This window comes from Pipistrellus hanaki, assembly GCF_964339955.1.
Source record: "Pipistrellus hanaki genome assembly, chromosome: 2".
NCBI lineage: Eukaryota > Metazoa > Chordata > Mammalia > Chiroptera > Vespertilionidae > Pipistrellus > Pipistrellus hanaki.
In genome coordinates, this window is record NC_140504.1 from 116,532,400 (window position 1) to 116,544,993 (window position 12,594).

A 12,594-nucleotide genomic window follows, 5' to 3' on the forward strand; every position below is an offset into this window, starting at 1 on the left:
TGGTTGGAAAGTCACTAAAGAAACACCAAGAGTAGGGATTCTTGCTAACCTGACCTAACAGGATTCTTGCTTGAGGCAGGCCAAGGTCATATACATCAAGTAGGGGGGATGAGGACCTGGCCAGATATTAGGGTGGGGGGGTTGCTGTTAAGACCAGGCTAGGCTGGCTGAGATCAAGGCTGCCTTGAGAAGAGAGCTCAGAAGAGCCTGACTAACCTTTGGTCAAGGAGAGAGTCCTTGTCAACTGTTGTGGTCAACTGGAAGATAGAGTTAATTTTATTATTACAATTGGAAGAAAAAACTTCAAAGCAGATTCTGAGGTTGATGTTATCTCCCAGAAGATAGGACTATCTAATGCTTCAAAGCATGGCCTATGGGACATCTAAATAAACCTCTGCCTCCAGAAACTTAAAATAACAGGGAAAGAGTTAAAAGAGAAGACAAGCAAGTGAAAGACTTTATTTTATTTATTTATTGTTAATCCTTACCTAAAGATATTTTTCCATTGATTTTTAGAAAGAGTGGAAGGGAATAGGGAAAGGAGAGCGGGGGAGAGAGAAGGAGGGAGGGAGGGAGAGAGAGAGAGAGAGAGAGAGAGAGAGAGAGAGAGAGAGAGAGAGAGAGAGAGAGAGAGAGAGATACATCTATGTGAGAGAAACACATTGATCAGTTGCTTCCCTCACACACCTGGTCGGGGCTAGAGATTAAACCTGCAACCCACGTACAGGCCCATGACTGGGAATCAAACCCTGGACTCTTTGGTGCTTGAGTCGAGGCTCTAACCACTGAGTAACACATGCCTGGACAATAAGTGAAAGATTTTAACAGTTTTTCAGAAGATGGAAAGCAGATCAAAACAAATAAAGGTGTAGCAGTAAGCTGCAAGCTAGGGTACCTGCTGTGGGGGGTGAAGTGGTAAAAGAATATGAGAAGTGGTTAGTCTTCTTCCAAAACCCACACAGCTTTTACCCTTTAAGGCACCAGACACCCAGAAAGATAGGCATGAGTCTGGAGCCTGAAACAGGGGAGAAGACTAAAAGTCTAAATATAGGCTGGTTGGATCTCCATGTGCTCTTTTTTACTTCTTTTTGCTAGCAACTCCCCCAACCCCACTCACACCACTGCATCTCACCCATACCCCATCAGGGCCATGCTCTGGAGAAGATTAACCGGGGATCCTGCAGACTGAGGACATCAGACACAGCGGAAAGTAGGGGTCAATAAAAATGAGGGATTGGTGTAAGTACACAAAAAAAAAAGACCGACATGCAAGACTCCCTGTATCATTCTACCACTGCAAACACTTTGCCACTAGGTAACAATATGGACATTCATTTTCTAAATAAAGTAGATGGCCTTAGAAAAAAAAGAAGCCTTCAGAGACTGAAATATGGGGGTCCCTAATAAAAATGTCCAGCTCACCTCTCACCCTCTTCAGATGTCTACCAGTTAAAAGCTTAAACTTGAAAACATAGAGCTTCCAATCAGCTAAGAGTCTCCAGGCATTTTAAGTAAGCCTGGATTTGAGAGTAGCATAGACACACTCAAAACAGGAACCTAAAACAAAGACAGAAGAAAATATTTAAAATAAAAAATTTTAATTTTTTGGAAGCAACAAATCTGCAGGTAGACGTCAGTCCTGGGATTCGGACATTGCTAGATTCCAGCAGGGTGCCCATAGTGATTCAGAGCCCCTTCCCCTGTGTGTGCCCATGTCCCCCTTTCTCATTGATAAAACAAAGGGTCATCTCTGTCCTGTGCTAGTGAGGGAGTTAGGAAGGCAGCAAGCATGAATATAATGGTGTAGGGCTGTGCAGAGACGGTAGTGTTGAGGCAGATGGTGAAGAGGTGGAATGAAAAGCTGTGAAACCCAAGGGAGAAATCCACAGACTTGTTACTCCAAGCACAGGAAGAAGAGGTGTGGGAGGGTTGGCACAGTGCCCAGGGGTGCTGGTTGTGGCCCAAAACTGCAGAGGTACCTGACTGGGAGTCATTCAATGATCACTCACTTACTGGGTCCAGGTGTCTTGAGAAAAATAAAGATGGTGGACAAGAAAAACAAAAACTTTTAATTTTTTAATTAAAAAAAATGGATACTCTGCTTAGAAAAAGAGATGATGAATGTATATAACCAGAAAAAAATGTTTTTAAAATGAAACAATCCACACTGGCCAGTGTGGTTCAGTTGGTTAGGTGTCATCCAGTGCACCAAAAGGTTGCTGGTTTAATTACTGGTCAGGGCTCATGCCCAGGTTTCAGACTCAATCCTTAGTATGTGGTGTGCAGAGGGCAGCTGATCAAAAATGGTCTCTCTCTCCCGCTCTCTCTCTCTCTTAAAAAAAAAAAAAACCTATTTAAAAAAATGAAATAGTCAAAAAACAATAAATTTGATTATTAAAATGCCAGAAAACAAAGCCAGAAAGCAGAGAAACAAAGAGAGAAGAGCAATAAAAGAAGAGAGAGCACAGAAACAAACTCACGCCTTTCTGGTCAATTAATATTTGACAAAGGAAGCAAACATATACAATGGGGTAAAGACAGTCTATTCAATAACTGGTATTGGGGCCCTAGCCAATTTAGCTCAGTGCAGAGTGTTGGCCTGCAGACCAAAAGATCCTGGGTTTGATTCTGGTCAAAGGTATGTACCTTGGTTGCAGGTTCCTCCCCAGCCCAGGCCCCGATTAGGGTTCAGGCAGGAGACAACTAATCAATGTGTTTCTCTCACATCAATGTTTCTCTCATTCTTTCCCTCTTTCTTCTACTCTCCCTAAAAGTCAATGGGAAAATATCCTCAGGTGAAGATTTACTAAATAAATAAATAAATAAATCTGTAATAATAAAAGTATAATCCAGACATCCTTCCAGACAAACTGGGGCTACAGCCACGAGATTGAAGCAACCACCACAGCTGCGAGGGAGGGATTCAGGTAGCTGCTGTGTCATCAAAGGCCTACTCTTGCATGAATTTCATGCATCAGGCTTCCAGTAAATAAATAAATAAAAATAATGTTGGGAAAATTGGACAGATGCATGCAAAAAAATAATAATAATAACCTAGAACACTTTTTCACACCAAACTCAAGAATAAACTCAAAATGGATTAAAGATTTTCTAATGTTATATTAAAACCATAAAAATCTTAGAAGAAAACATAGGCAGTGAAATTTCAGACATTTCTTGTAGCAATATTTTTTCTGCTATAAGGTCTTAGGCAGGGGAAACAACAGAAAAAAATAAACAAATGAGACTACATCAAACTAAAAAACTTTCACACAGCAAAGGTAATCATCAACAAAATGAAAAGACAATCCACTAAAAAGGACAATATATTCACCAATGATACATCTGATAAAACCCAAAATTCATAGAGAACTTGTATAACCCAACACCAGAAAACAACAAATAATCCAATTTAAAAATGGACAAAGGACATGAATAGACACTTCTTTGAAGATGACTTGTAGATGGCAATAGACATATGAAAAGATGCTCAATATCACTAATCACCACAGAAATGCAAATTAAAACCATAATGAGCTATCATCTCATACCTGTCAGAATGGTACCATCAACAAACAACTACTGGTGAGGATGTGGAGAAAAGGGAACCCCAGTACAGTGCTAGTGGGAATGCAGACTGGTGCAGCCACTGTGGAAAAAAAGTATAGAGTTTCCTCAAAAGATTAAAAATAGAACTGCTTTATGAACCAGAGATTCCACTTCTTGAAATGTATCTAAAGAAACCAGAAACACTCATTCGAAAGAATAGGTCCAAAACTATGTTAATTGCAGTATTATTTACAATAGCCAAGATTTGGAAGCAGCCCAAGTGTCCATCAGTAGATGAGTGGGTAAAAAATCTGCGGTACTTTTACACAGTGGAATACTTCTTGGCCATAAAAAATAAAGAATTCTTAGCCTTTAAAACAGCATGGATGGACCTAGAGAGCATTATGCTAAGTGAAATAAGCCTGTCAGAGAAAGACAAGTAGTGTACTAACAAGCAAAACAGAGACAGACTCAAAGAGAGCAGGCTGATAGATGTGGAGGAATTGAGCAAAAAGAGGGGGGGTGGGGAATGATGAACACAGACAACGGTGTGGTGATTGCTAGGGGGAGGGTGGTAGGGAGAGTTGAAGAATGATATGGGGTGGAAAGGGGTTTTGACTTGTGGTGGTGAACACACAATACAGTGTACAGATGATGTGTTGTGGAATTGTGCGCCTGAAACCTGTATAATTTTGTTAACTAGTGCCATCCCAATAAATTCAATAAAAAGGAAAAAGAAAAATAAAGGCAGATATACAGAAAACTAAGGCATATTTTTAAAGTAGGCAGTTAAATGCAATAAAAACAAAAATTTGTTCAGTAAGGAAAATGTAATCATAATTCATAATTCCCTACCTACTTTGGAATTTTTATATAGCAACATTTATGTGGTTTAATGATATAGGCATTATACTACCTATTGATATAAACAAAATATTATATGGGGTGGGGAAGAGGTAAATGGTATCAAATTATAATACAAGAATTATTTGCAGAAGTGTGGACTGAATTTAGGAAAACAAAGATAGTGAGATACCAGACACTAACATTAGTAGGGAGTCACTGCCACCGCCAGGCCTGAAAGCTCAAGGTAAGGGAAGGAGATTTGGAGAACTTCAGAGAGCAGCTGTAAAGATAGGGCTGTCTGCCAGGAGAGGAGGAGGGTCTTATCCAGGAGAAGAAACACTCCATCTCCCTGGTCTCCCTCCCAATCCAATCTCCTGCCAATGTCTCCATTAACTAGACCCCACTCCATTCACGAAGGTCAGCCTCCCTGGGGAAGGTCCAGGGTAAGAAGAGGCAGACAGAAAGTGTCCAACACAGAGAGCTAAGGCTTCATGACTGAAACAAAAAATAATGTCTAAAATTAACACATCAAAAATAACATCAGTAGCCCAGTATTTAGAGCTGAACTAGCCAACATTTGAAGGTGATTGCCTCTGGAAAGCAGGAAGAATTTGGAGAATGTATGCACTGCTTTTCATCAAGTTCAGGACTATTAAAGTTTTAAAATCCTTGTTTTTATTACTTGATTAGAAATAAAAATTAATAAAATATTGTAAAATGTTGGGGGAAAAATTTAAATAGGCATAAGGGGGGAGCAAAATGTACCAGCTTTGTCATTTGAACCTAGCTGTGGGATCGCAGGAAACTCCTGTCTGTCATGTGCCTGGGCCTGAATTTTCTCAGCTGTAAAGCAAAAACAATCCCTACCCCACAGGGTGGTTAAAAGACTTGAATGAGATGATATATATGAAGCATCTGGCACAGAATGAGTCCTCCGCTAATGAAAAAGGGATACACCAAGATAAAAAGAGGGGGAGAGAGAATCTTAAAGTCATTAAAAGTCAGTAAATATCTCTATAATTAAGTTCTCTTTTTCATAGCTTCTCTTGAAACCTCAGCTTCTAACTGAATCTGGCTAATGGCAAGTGCTCTGTGAACATTTATTGGATGAAAGAGTAGAAGTGTTCCAACACAACACTGCTAGCATGCTTTCTGCCTCTATCCCTGATGTGATGGAATAGAACAAATTCAAGGGCTTTGTGATCTTGGCCTGGACCTTGCAGTCAGCCTCACTCCCTTGATCTTTCCAGCCTACCTGTCTGAAGCCCCCAACTACCTCCCTGCAACCTTCACTTACCTCCCAGCAACTAGGCTCTAACATAATCCTATTTTGTGGAGCTTCTTGGACCCATACTCCATCCCTGAAGTCTCCCCCAGCTTAAATGTCAAGTTCTCTGCGCTCATCCCTTCAGAGCCTCTTTTGTGATTATTGTGTACCAACTAGGACTAGATCTTGAATGCAAGAAGGCCCATTAAGAAAGGCCCCATTGATGATGCTCTACCTGCAACTTCACAGCAGAAAATGGAAGCCCTGACCAGGATTCAAGTAATCTGGTCTAAATGCTTTTCTGACACAGTGATGGCAGGATTGAAGAACCACAGGTGACAAAGAGAAGGGCCTCTGTGGCTCTGTCATAAATTCAAGCAGTCCTGACTTCACCTGCTCACACTTCTAGAAGGGTTCCAAGAAGAGGTTCTGATTTCACCTTGTGCTGCTTCCTGGCAGTATATGCTCCTCCACCAGGAGCAATGCTCTTGTTGGAGAAAACAAAGTCCTCTGAAATCGGTAGTTATTTATGTTATTCACCATGTGGAACACATTTTTTTATGGCTTTTTAGTGACTAATCCCCATTCCTTGCAAAGAGAGTCGTCATATATGGTAGTGACTGCTCCTTGTTAATGGCCATCTCCCCTGTGCAGTCATGGGTCCAGGAGTATGCAGGTGACTAGGGCCTGCCTCTGGAAAAGATCCCTTTTCTTGATGAAAGTGGTGAAGGAGGAGGAGGCCTTTTTGCCAAGGGATTCTGCCATGTGCAAGGCAATTGACCCTTGAGCTGGGGAGCCATCTTTGGTTAGAATGTGTGATGTTGTTGACATGATGATGATAGAGGGACAAGATGGAAAGAGCCAGAGCCCCAGTGATATCACTAAGGCACAGAACCAACCCTGGGCCCATCCTGTTGTTATAACCTGAGTGTCGTTGGATTTTTCTGTTGCTTGCAACCAACCCAATCCTAAATGATATAGTGATGACTAGAGAGATGAAAGTCTGTTTTTGTCTGTCTCATATTGTATGGTAGGGCTTGGATGCCCTTTATTCAAGACTCATCTCTAAACTGGTACTTGGAACATCTTTGCAATGACAATCATGGTGTCAGTGGGTAGAACCAAACAATTTTTATCCTCCCAAAGAACTAAGGCAGTCATGCCTCATATCACATTGACAGCTCAGAACTGAACCTTTTGGTAAACCACAGGGGTGCTGCAGCTTACCTTCCTCCCAGGACCAACAGACCTGGTGCCACACTGTAAATTCGGCAACTGTGAGTCACTTTGCTTTTTATGACACTTCTAAAAAGGCTTTCTCCAATGTCTGGGGGGGAAAAAAAGGAACAGGCTTCCTACCTGCCACAATGCCAACAGGCACTGTAGGGGTGGAAACTACCAATGAATCTCTTTTGGGGGCAAGCAGAAACCTCCCAGGCCCCACCTTTGGCCTGTGTCTGTGAAGGAGATACTGCCTGGATTCCATTCTTTATAGAATGGTATTACCCTAGGAGGCTCTAAGATTGTGGCATGCTTTGGAATTATTGTCTTCATAGTGGATGGACAAAAGAACTCCTCTTGAGTGTACTCACTGTTTTTCAGAGGAAGAAAGAATGTGAAATGATACAGTCAACCCTCTATCATGTGAAATGATAAAGGAGGCAAGTTCTCAAATGTTTGCAGCTCAAGAGTCACCTAGAAATCGTGTTTAAAGTGCAGATTCTCGGCCCCCACTTTAGAGTTTTGATTCGGGATGTCTGGGCCTGGGCCCAAGAATTTCCTTTAGAAATAAACTCCACACATCATTCAGCAGAAGGTCATCAGATCCTTTGAAAAATAGCTATAAGTAGCTGAAATCCATAGATTATCCAAAAAGTTTTATTTTTTTGGCAACGATCTTAACTTCATCCCCTTTCTCCTTTCTTTGTGTTGTAATTCCACCCATTAACCCTCTCCTACAACCTCCCTCGTCCTATCTGCCCTCCTTCATACCCCTGTACCACTTCCATCTCTAAGTTTCATACCAGAATCACTAAAATGTACTGACGTGACCCCAGTGGTGAGAATTGCTTTAACAAATCAGAATGCGTGCCTCCAAAAGTCTCTATGAAGTACACACTCTCCTCCTCAGATACACTTAGCTCAGCAGACATCTACTGAACATCTGCCAGGGGCTAGGAAACCAATGGTGTCTCAGTCCTTTCTATTCTCCCAGCCTCCCTTCTAGTTCTACTGCTTTCATTTACCGTCACCATTTTAATGCCAGTCTTTGGGAGCAAGCTACAGTCCCTTACCATCCCTAATAAGTTATCCAAGTCAAACCCAAGCTGGCATGGCTCAGTGGTTGAGCACCTCACTATGAACTGGGAGGTCACTGTTTGATTCCCAGTCAAGGCAAATGCCTGGGTTTCGGGCTCGATCCCCAGTGAGGGGCATGCAGGAGGCAGCCGATCAATGATTCTCTCTCATCATTGATTGTTTCTATCTCTCTCTCCCTCTCTGACATCAATACAAATTTTTAAAAAGTTTTAAAGTGTCTGTGCCAGGCATCTACCCCAAAAGCATCTCAAACTCAGCACACCAAACTCAACTCACCTGTTACCAGCAGTTCCCCCTCATGTTCCTCTTTCTGGTACACCTGTTTTCTCTAGATCAAGACGTTGGTGTGATCTTTGAGATTCTTCCTTGCTTCCATATTCAATCCCTTTTGATTCTTTATGTCTGTCCCTTTCATTTATATCACAGCCTTTGATTTTGTCTTGACTTCAATCTTATTCAAGTCTCTTTGGTTGCCAGAAAGAAATAACCAAACAACCTGAGGCGATTATTGAAAGGCTCAAGGGCATCTCACTGACACAAAAATGGAAATGCACCCAGGCCTCCTGGGAAACGAAGTTAGACCTGGGAAGGCCTTGGGGATAAGGCTACTACTGCTCTAAAGAGCAGGGGAAAGAGCTGGTCTTTTGCCTGCACTTTGTTCTGTTGATTTGTCCCATTCTTCTATTTTTGTTTATGTTCTGCAATGATAGTTTCACCGCCTCACGTACTTTGTTCTAAATACAGTCTCTGTCATTCCATTCCAGTTCTAGAGAGAGAGGGTTGATGGACCACTGGCTGGACCAGCCTCAGCAGGAGCCAGTTTAGGTGCTAGCATGTGGATTAGTCCAGGAAGAACTGTGAGTGTTAACACAGATCCTGAGGTGTGCTCCTTCCTCAGCTGGTATTAATGAGGACCATTTCTTGACAAAGGCACTATTTGCAGGTACCCCACAAAGAAGGGAAGCCTTCTTGTGGGGTATGTGATTCATTTACCTCCAGGACAGATTCCAGTAGAAGAGTCTGAAACATTTGAGGGACACAGCACATTGGAAGAAATGCCCTGCTTTTCTTTCTTTTTTTTTTTTTTAATATATTTTTATTGATTTTGTACAGAGAGGAAGGGAGAGAGATAGAGAGTTAGAAACATCGATGAGAGAGAGTCATTGATCAGCTGCCTCTTGCACACCCTCTACTGGGGATATGCCCGCAACCAAGGTATACATGCCCTTGACTGGAATCGAACCCGGGACCCTTCAGTCCCCAAGCCGACGCTCTATCCATTGAGCCAAACCGGTCTCGGGGGAAGAAGTGCCCTGCTTTTCAAGGTGACCACCTCAGAGGTCAACGTCCATGTGGAAACATACGTCCTGGCATGTGTCTTTAAATATATATATATATATATATATATATATATATATATATATATATAGTTCTTCTTCATTGTGGTCACACTTCATATGTGGGTGCATTTGGTTTTAGGCATCTCTCTGTTCTCTGCTCACCCTTGGTAGACTGGCTAATGACTACCTAAGTGGCTCAAAATGAGGCAGAAAGATTGGGATATATAGAAACATCTGATGAACCACCCACCGTTAAGCTTTCTTTAATATGAATCTTCTTATGAGAGAAGCCACTTTTCATCACTTGCAGCTAAAAACATACTGACACAAACACGAGAAGCAATCTTAGTTCGTTTAACCAGAAATCAGGCTGAGGCCACAGAACATGCTTCAGAAGTCCATGGGGAACGTGAGGTTAAGCAGAAATGGGAAGAACTCAGAGGTGCTCACTATTATGTGCTGAGCCCATAGTGTTGCATCAGACACAATTCTAAACTCTGTATGTGCTTAGTATCCCCTTAAGATCTCTTGTCTCCTCCAGATGCTTCTCACAGCAACTCTACTGAGCCTTTTACAGGTATGGAAACTACTAGTAAAGCACTAAGAAATTGACTGGAACAGCTGGATGGAGTGGAATGGCAGGGTTTGTTCACAGGCAGGCAGGCTCTAGGGCCCACCTGCTTCATCATTACCCCATTGGGTCTCCCTTGTAACAGAAGACCCCCCGGGTGCCAACATTTGGGGGCTGATCCGACCTGAAAAAAAATCTACAATCTTCTGTTTTGGTCTGACTTCCTGAGGGGGGGAAATAAAGACTAAGCATGAAATGCAAAGGGTGCTGTTTGCATGCCTTGAGCCCATGTTTTTTTGTTTGTTTGTTTTGTTTTGTTTTTTTAATATATTTTATTGATTTTTTACAGAGAGGAAGAGAGGGGGATAGAGAGCTAGAAACATCGATGAGAGAGAATCATCGAGCAGCCGCCTCTTGCACACCCCCTACTGGGGATGTACCCGCAACCAAGGTACATGCCCTTGACCAGAATCGAACCCAGGACCCTTCAGTCCACAGGCTGATGCTCTATCCACTGAGCCAAACCGGTTTCGGTGAGCCCATGGTTTTTCTTTTTCATTCCTTCGGCTCAGTCTCCAGGCCTCCAGGCTCACTGCCTCCCAACCTCACCTTCTTTGCGTATTTCAGCCTCCCTCCTTCCCTTCTCACTGTGACAGACCTGGAACCCCCCTCCTTCTCTCAAGCCCACATTGCTCTTCCATGCTCCCTTCATATCAATGTACATCCACCTGCTCCCACCAGACACCCTTCAGAGGTCACAGAGGGAGGTTGAGAAGAAAAATCCAAGTAACAGAATAGTTAGAAAAAATAAGATGCAAAATTCCTTCTCCCTCTCAATAAACAGTCACTAAAATCACAGTCACTATTCCTAATTCTTAAAATGTGTTCATTTCTATGCCAAAACCGGTTTGGCTCAGTGGTAGAGCGTCGGTCTGCGGACTGAAAGGTCCCAGGTTCGATTCTGGTCAAGGGCATGTACGTTGGTTGCGGGCACATCCCCGGTAGGGGGTGTGCAAGAGGCAGCTGGTCAATGTTTCTCTCTTGTCGACATTTCTAGCTCTCTATCTCTCTCCCTTCCTCTCTGTAAAAAATCAATAAAATATATTTTAAAAAAATAAAAATAAAATAAAATGTGTTCATTTCTAATATATATTTAATGCTTATTCACACTGGGATACATAACAATTAAGATGATTTTGCACCTCTTCTTTTGTTAGAATAATAAACTCAGATGCACAGTAGAAATGGATGTGGAGTGCTCCATTCTAGGACAGTCAAGGCAGCAGCAGGTGCTCTTCTGCCTGGAAAAACAGGGCTGTCGGACCTCATTACAGGAAGGCAAGGGCTTGGCTTTCATGACAATAAACAGCGATTAGGTTTCCACGTGCGCCAGGGCCTGCGCCAGGGACAGCTGGCACAGCGCTCTGTGAGATGATGAGGGATTTCCCTTGCAGAACTCCTCCTCACCTGGACAGACTGCCCGGCTCGTCAGGAACAATCACCACTGCTGAGAGGAGGTTCCGGGAGGTGCCTGGTACATAGTGGGCTCGGGCATCTGCTGCTTCACTTTGTGAAGATCCTTCTCGCCTGTCTTTTTGGGTAAACTCCTCTCCACACCAGGCACAAAGATACCACCTCAGCTCCCCAGGGCTCAGCGACTTCCCACTTCTTGTTATGTAATCATCATTCCTTTTCAACTTTAAAAGGAAGAGAATTCACTTTATTCATCCTTGGGATCTTAACCTTCTCCCCACGCCATCCTTCAAAAATCTTAACAATGCAGCTGGTCGGGGAAGATACTGGAGCTGGATGAGTGGATGAGGGATGGACAGGTGGTAGGGAGGTCAGCATTGGTGAGAATGTTTATCCAGTCCAGGATGTCCCTTTCTCTCCGACTTCCCGTGGCCGGGTCTGCACCCTCCCCTCTCATTATACCTGTAAGGGGACATAGAGTAGAAAGAGTTTCATCAATGACAAAAGCACGTTCCTTTTCTGCCAGATAAAGCTTTTAAAAAACTGACTTCTTGCCTTTTGTGTGACCAGAAAATTATGCAAGAACCAACTGTGGTTCTAAGAAAAGCTGTTGCTAAGCGAAGTGAAACCCTCTCGTTCTGCGGTGTAGACTGCCAACAGATTTTCCTGTGCCACCTCCAGAGAGGAAGCGGAGCCCCAGCTGGGATCCAGGGGCACTACCCTATGCTCCTCTTGCCCTTCCTGGGAGAAGGGGGCATGAAAAAGACTTGGGCCAGGGGCTGAAAGACAAGGGGAGGAGAGAAGGAGACAAAGAGAGCAGCCAGCAGTCTAGCCATGCCCAAATGCCCTCCCCAGTCTCTTTTCCCACAGATATCCAGCTCATTTTACAGAAAAAATTCATATGCCACCTCCTCCAGGAAGTCTTCTGTGGTTCCTTCCAGCTAAAATTAGCAACCTTTTCATCATTCCCCCTAGGACTATTGTTTATGGCCTTGTTCTACACTGTAATATTGTTATATTTGTTAGCATGTTAGGCCCTCCCATTAGACAGCCAAGCATTGAGGTCAATGACTGTATCTTAATCATTTTGTTCCCATCATTCCATCTGCACATTTTCTTCCTCTTCCCTCTTTCTCTTTCTCTTTCTTTCTCTCCCCCCATCCTCCTCTGTCTCTCCCTGTTTTTTGTCTCTCCATCTCCCTGCCTCTGTCACTCTCACACACAGCAGG

General features: G+C 43.0%; 1 long non-coding RNA gene across 1 annotated transcript in view; it reads right to left on the reverse strand.

Moving 5' to 3' along the window:
* Positions 1–11,024: 11,024 nt before the first annotated feature.
* The window catches only part of LOC311617710, a 52,385-nt gene continuing 50,815 nt past the window's right edge, over positions 11,025–12,594 (reverse strand). Inside the window, exon 3 of the long non-coding RNA XR_014794160.1 lies at positions 11,025–11,827. This is a non-coding gene — a long non-coding RNA (uncharacterized lncRNA). The remainder of the gene's footprint in view (positions 11,828–12,594) is intronic.